This window comes from Cynocephalus volans, chromosome 3, assembly GCF_027409185.1.
Source record: "Cynocephalus volans isolate mCynVol1 chromosome 3, mCynVol1.pri, whole genome shotgun sequence".
Taxonomy (NCBI): domain Eukaryota; kingdom Metazoa; phylum Chordata; class Mammalia; order Dermoptera; family Cynocephalidae; genus Cynocephalus; species Cynocephalus volans.
Window position 1 is genome coordinate 106,253,776 of NC_084462.1, and position 6,372 is coordinate 106,260,147.

Consider the following 6,372-nt stretch of genomic DNA (forward strand, 5'->3'; position numbering starts at 1 on the left):
TTTGCTAACACTTGTCTTTTGTATTTTTGTTAATAGCCTTTCTAATAGGTGTATGGTGACATCTCATTCTGGTTTTAATTTGCATTTCTAATAATTAGTGATGTTGAACATTTATTTTTTCATATCTCTGCTGGCCATTTCTATGCCTTTTCTTGAGAAATGTCTATTCAGATCCTTTGCCCATTTTTAAATTGGGTTATTTGTTTGCCTGTTATTGAGTTGTTTGAGCAGATCTTCTGAATTGTAGATATATGTTTTGGTGTGGTTCGATTTTTAGTCACTGTTTTGCACACTGGGTTCACACTGGGTGAACCCTTTTAATCTGTGAACTAATACCCTTAAAATATGGGAAAATTTCTAAACTACTATTTCTCTATTTTTCCTGTCTCTCATTGGCTGAAAATACAACATTCTTTATTGATATTCAAATGTTTTTAACTCTTCTGTCATATTTTCTATTGGTAATTATTTTGCTTTACTTTCTGGGAGCTTTCCTTGCTTTTATCTTTTAACACATTTTAAAAGTTTCAGCTGTCATATTTCTAGTTCCTCAGAGCTTTTTTGTTAAGTGTTGTTTTTTAAACGGCATCTCTTTTTGTCCCATGAGTGCAACATATTATTTCTGAAAACAACATTTTTTGAAATAAAATTATTTCCTCCCCGCATAGTCACTATTTCCTCCAAGCTACCGTTTCCTGCTTGTTTTCTTCAGACAAATAAAACCACATTAAGTAATTTTTATTCCCAGCAATTGCTGATCCTTTTTTAAATGTTTATATTTAATAGAGGGAGACTAAATAGCTGTTTGGAAGCTCTGAGCGCAGATGGTGCTTGATGATTCTGGGCCTCACTCTATGGGGATATATGGCTGGCTCGGTTTTTTAGAAAACACCAATGTCAGTATCTTTAGAACTTTCATTTTGGACTTGTCAGATTCCCCTAAGAGATTTCTCAACTCTGGTCTATCAGCCACATTTGCGGAAATGAAATGGGAAAAGATAGCTTAGAAAAGCATTTCAGTATCCAGTATACACACATTGATTTAATCCCCTGGTTTCCAATACAGTGCCCCTATCTTCAACAACCCAGCGACCCTTTCTTTCATCTGTCTCAGAGACAAATCATCCAGTCGTCTGCTGGTGTGAAAGAGGGACAGCAATCAGCTTGGGAACTAAAGAAAGATATCTAGAATCTAACGGCTTCTCGAACAGTTTTGATCAATCCTTGATTTAGCCTTATATTCATCCCACTTCCTAAAATGTAGAGAAATGCTATGAAATAAATTGAGTTGGTTCTTGACTTTCCTTGATACCTGAATAGAATTAATCTTTTTCTCAGTCCTGGCATGTCGGTTTCTACTAAATTATCTGCTTTTCTGCTTCAAAAATGTTCTTGCTATTTTCTTTCCCATACTATAGTTTTAGTGGAATTTCAGGAGAATACAGGTGTATGTATTGGATCCATCATCTTTATCCTCATGTTTCCCAATTTCTGTGTTGACCTTTCCTTCTTGTATCTCAGTCTATCCAGGCTCATTTTTTGTCTTCCTGAAGGTCCTCTTTTAGATGCTCCTTTACTAAAGACCTGTTGGTCATTAACTCTCTCAGTTTTTACCAAAAAAAAAAAAAAGGTCTCTATTTCATCCTTGTTCTTGATGGGTTTTCTGCACGCGTGATTCTACATAATTTTCTCTTAGTGCTGCCTTCAGTCTTTCATTATTGCTGTTGGGAAGTCAACAATTATCTTCTTAATTGTTATTCTTTTTCTTCTGGCTGCTTCTAACATCTCCTTTTTGCTCTGGATAGTTGGCGTTTCACTGCAGTACAGCTATGTTTGGAATTTTTTTTTAAACCCTGCATTGTGTTTCCTGTACATTATGCTTCCTGTACCTGGAATTTAGCTGTTTCATCAGTTCTCTGAATGCATCACCTATTTCTCTCTTCGAGTATCCTCTCCTCCTCATTTTCTCTGTTTTCCTCTCTAGGTCATTTCTTACATTTTTTTTTTTTTTTAAATCTCTTGTCTCTGTTAAATTCTCCATAACATTTTCCCATACATATTTCCATTTACTAGTCCTCTCTTGGCTGCCTAACCCACTGTTCTTATTCATTAGGAAGGGCCGCCTGATGCCTGCAGAAAAACTCTAGCACCTTCTGCGCTACCACAGATGTCCGAGGGCACACGGTTGACTAAAGAACTTGTTATTCTTAGTGCTTAGTAAACGCCAAATGATGGCTGATCGGAGAAATCCGAGCTTGTGGAACTACCTGGGAAAGTGGCTATTGCCCCCTTCAGGTGTGGAGCAGCCTGTCGTATCTTGGAAATTCCGAGAAGCTTAAAGTCAATGGAGTCCAAACCCGGCCTTAGAATCTCCTGGGAAATTAAAACCGATTTCCGTAGCCACCGCTCGGAGAGTCTGATAAACACGTCCCGCCTTCAAGCCTTTTCCAAGCGATCCACAGGCGCCTTGGGAGTATTAAGTCAGGGCTCTGGGTTTACCAGATGGTGAAACTTTTCGCTTCCATCCGCTGTTCTCTGCTTCAAGGGTCCGTACTTGCTTTGGTGAGTCTCGGCGCCGGGCGCGGAGAAGAGGACGCAGCGCACCGCGACCAGTCCCCTTGGAAGCGGGAACCCAGCCCCCACCCCACGTCACGGTCGCTGAATCCTCGGTCCCCGGCGGCCTCAGGGCTCTCCGCAGAGGGTCGAGGACCTCGGAGGGGCTCACTTTCTCTCAGGCTGAGCGTTCCCGCCTCCGTCCAGGCAGGCGTTGCTTTCGGACCTCTCAGAGGGCACCTGTCCTTCCAAATCCGGTACCGCCCAAGGCGCGCTTTCTCCTCCGCCGTCTTCATTCCGCCTTCTTTCTTTCCTTCTCAGCTCCGCTTTGTGGGTCTCCAGCCTGTCAGCTCCATCTGAAAAGCGCACGAAACCTCGTCTTCTCCGTCTTCCAGAGAAGAGCTAGACGCTACCCCCCACCGCAAACTCGGGACACCGTGTGTTTAGTAGCGGAGGCGCTGCGACGCGATGGAGGCGGGCTCAGTTCCAGAACGGGCGGAGAGAGTTACTCGTTCCAGCCCCAGAGAAACTCTCTCCCGACGCCGCCTCTGGGCGCCTCGCGAGCTGGGAAGCCTGGCCTGGGGCACCGCCTTGAATCCCAAACCCCAGCGCCAAAGCCGCGCTTTCTCTGGTCGTGCAAGTCAGGAGAGAGCGTAACCGCAAAGACCCGCTAGTTCCAGTGTCGTGCGGAAAGACAGCTGCTAGGAATGCTGTGTCCCTGTCGTGGGGCCTTGGCCATCTGTCACGGCAGGTCTGGTGATGACTCTGTTCTCGAGTCCTTCAGGTGGTTCTCAGAGTTCTGCTTTTCCACATACAGTGGCAACAAAATCTGATTTTTATCTGTGGTTGGCCTTGGATATGAACTTCTGGCCCCTCCACCAGCCCTGCTAGAATCTCTAGGATTTTGAGCCCCATTACAATTTCCTGCCCTTCCCCCAGAGGTAGAGGGTTTTGCTTCTCCACCTCCCTCAGCAGCAGAAGGTCTTTGTTTCTGTCTTGAGGGCATGAGGGTTTCCTTACCCCTCTCTCAAAAGCAGACAGGCTTTGCTTCTCTCACAGAAGCCTGGTATCCTGGCCTGTGCCTTAGGGTGGAGAGAGGTGGTTGTCCCTCCCCCAGTGGCCTCAAGGCTCTTTCTTGGCAGAAGAGAAGGGTCTGGGAAAGCAGACAGAGTTTCGTGTTTGCCTCCAGCAGCATCTGATCACTTCCACCACCCCCCGAACCATTCGTAGGTGCTCTCTCCAAATTCCTACCATGTTTCCAGTTTTTAGAACACTGAGCATCCAGTGGAGGCACATGGAAAAAAACTTGTGAATGAACACTAACTCTCCTTTTATCTAGCCCCCAGCTATTCCTAACTGATGTGCTAGCCCACACTTGGCCTTTAAGAATTCCTGAAATTTAGCTGATTTCTTCCTACTGGCTTTTATGGAAGCAACCTGTTTTTCCTGAGCTCTTCAAAAGTTGACACAGTTTGTGTGTTCATCTCTGCTTGGAGGAACTTTTCCCTGTCTTGATTTGAGTTTACTTGGTTCTCATGAGACCTTACCTCTCTGATGGGTTCAAGAAAAGCTACAAGTTTGTAAATTATTGGGTTTTCTTGGTATTAGGTAGGAGTAATGTTCTTTGCATACTCTCTCCATCCTAAGTCTCATAATCCATTTTTAAAAGTTAATTTGTGTTTATTAAGTATAATCCATGGTTTTGGCATCCCTCTCCACCTGAAGAAGTCAAAGCCATCTGAGCTACTTTGAAACTCAGGGTACAGGAAAAAACAGTTTGTATAACATCACAGAAGGATTTCTCCCTCAGGTTAGAACACATGTTTATGGACTCACTTCACTATCAAGCATCTTAAAAGTATTGCTCAGAAGATGCATGGAGAGAAGAGAGAAGGGTGTATTTTGTTCTCAATGACAGATGAAGGGTTTCCCTGTAGAAAACCAGAGGAGTCTAGGATTTGAACTAGAGATTTCCCACATCTACAGTGAGAATCCTGCCCCTGGCCAAACAACATTTGGGAGGAAAAAAATACAATTTTTATTCTCAGAATTAAATTTCCTTCTTTCTCCCCGCTCCAAAATGGTGCTCATCTCTCTCTCAAGCATGCCTGTATTTTGCTTGCTCACATGCTGCCCGGCCCTCAGCTCCAAGGTTCTTTCTAGGGCTGATACTAAGCCTTTTGCCTCAGCTGATTGAAAGAAGGGACTATGCCACCATAAGCCAGGTGGGTCTGAGCAGACTGGGGAAGTCAGAAGTAAGCTTCATGCTTCTGGAAATAAAACTTGCCTTTATACCAGAACTCTTTGAAGAGTGATGGAATTCTGAAAATTATGAGACTTCTGGAGTGATCATTTCTCTCCTTCATGGCCAAGCTCCTAGAAAGAGTTGGGTACAGCCTTCCACATGCTCTTCAAGCCACCGTAATCTGGCACCTGCAGTAAGATCTCTGAGGAAATTGTCTGGTCACAGTGTCCAAGGACTCTGGATGCTCAAATCACATGGACTTTTTTTGGTACTTGGCATCTGTGACCATTGTGGCATTTCTTTCCTAATCCTTTCACTCACTTCTCTGCCTCCACTCTCTAAATATTGGTAACCTCTGAGACTTTGTCTTTTTCCGCCTCTACGTGTTCTCTCCAGGAAATCTCAACCCCGTCCAGTTTAAAATACAACTGACCCTGCCTTAAGATTAAACATAAAATGCAAGATGCCCAACTGAATTTCAGATAAAAAACGAATAATATTTTAGCACAAGAATGTCCCATAAAATATCTATCTGAAATTCAAATTTAACTGGGAATCCTGTATCTTTATTTTATCTGGGAACCCTCACCCTATCCATCCGCACTTCTCAACAGTGATGACTTTTAAACCAAAGTTATCTCCAGGCTCAACTCCCTAACCTGAATTCCAGCCCCACGTAATCAGCTTCCATGGATATCTCACCCACTGGTTCCTCAGACAGAAAATTCACCCTGTCCCAGGCTGACCACACCACCCTTCCCACAAACCTTTCCTGTGTTCTTCATCTTCAGGAATGACAGCACCAGTGGCCATACCGTGCCTTCTCCCCAGATTCTTCCTCCTCCTCCTACTTCGCCCTGCACGGTATACATATTAATGCTGCTGTACCGATCCAAATCTAATCAGTTCTCACCTGGTCCATAGTTCTCCGTGCTTCCAGCCAGGCCCCCAACCCACTCTTTTTGATGCTGCTGGGAACTAACAAAAATTTGCCACAGGCTGACTGGATCAAGTCTGGGTTCCTGTTCCACAGGCTCAATTCTGGCTCTAATTTAAAAGCCCAGCTGTGGAGTAGCTCCCTGTGCAAAGGAAGCCCCTGCAACTCGGTAGAGCCAGCAGTGTAAGGATTACTACGGAAGTCCTCCAGTCGGTCCTCCGTTACACCTACTGAACTATGGAAGTGTGCATACACGTGCTTTGGGGAACATTATTTCCTCACCACAGATAGCAACCTGACTTGGGAAGGACCCAGGAGAGTCCTACACTCACTCCCAGAGCCACAGACGCCTGCGCCCTTGGAGTTTCACCGTTTACAGATCCCTAGCCTGAAGCTATGATCATTTGCTTTCCAGTGGGTGAGGAGCGACTCTCTTTTACAGCGACTGTCCCTTTGAAGAGCTCTGCGGCTGGTGGAAAAGGTCGGGGAGAACGTGCCATTCAGCGAGTTCGCTACGGTTCCCCGCACAGCAGGCGGTGTCCTAGGCAGGGCGTTTAACCCCAGTCGCCCTTTCGGAATAGCTCGGACCTAGCGCCGCCTCCTCTCTCCAGTGCTCGTTGTTCCGACGTGGTGAAGA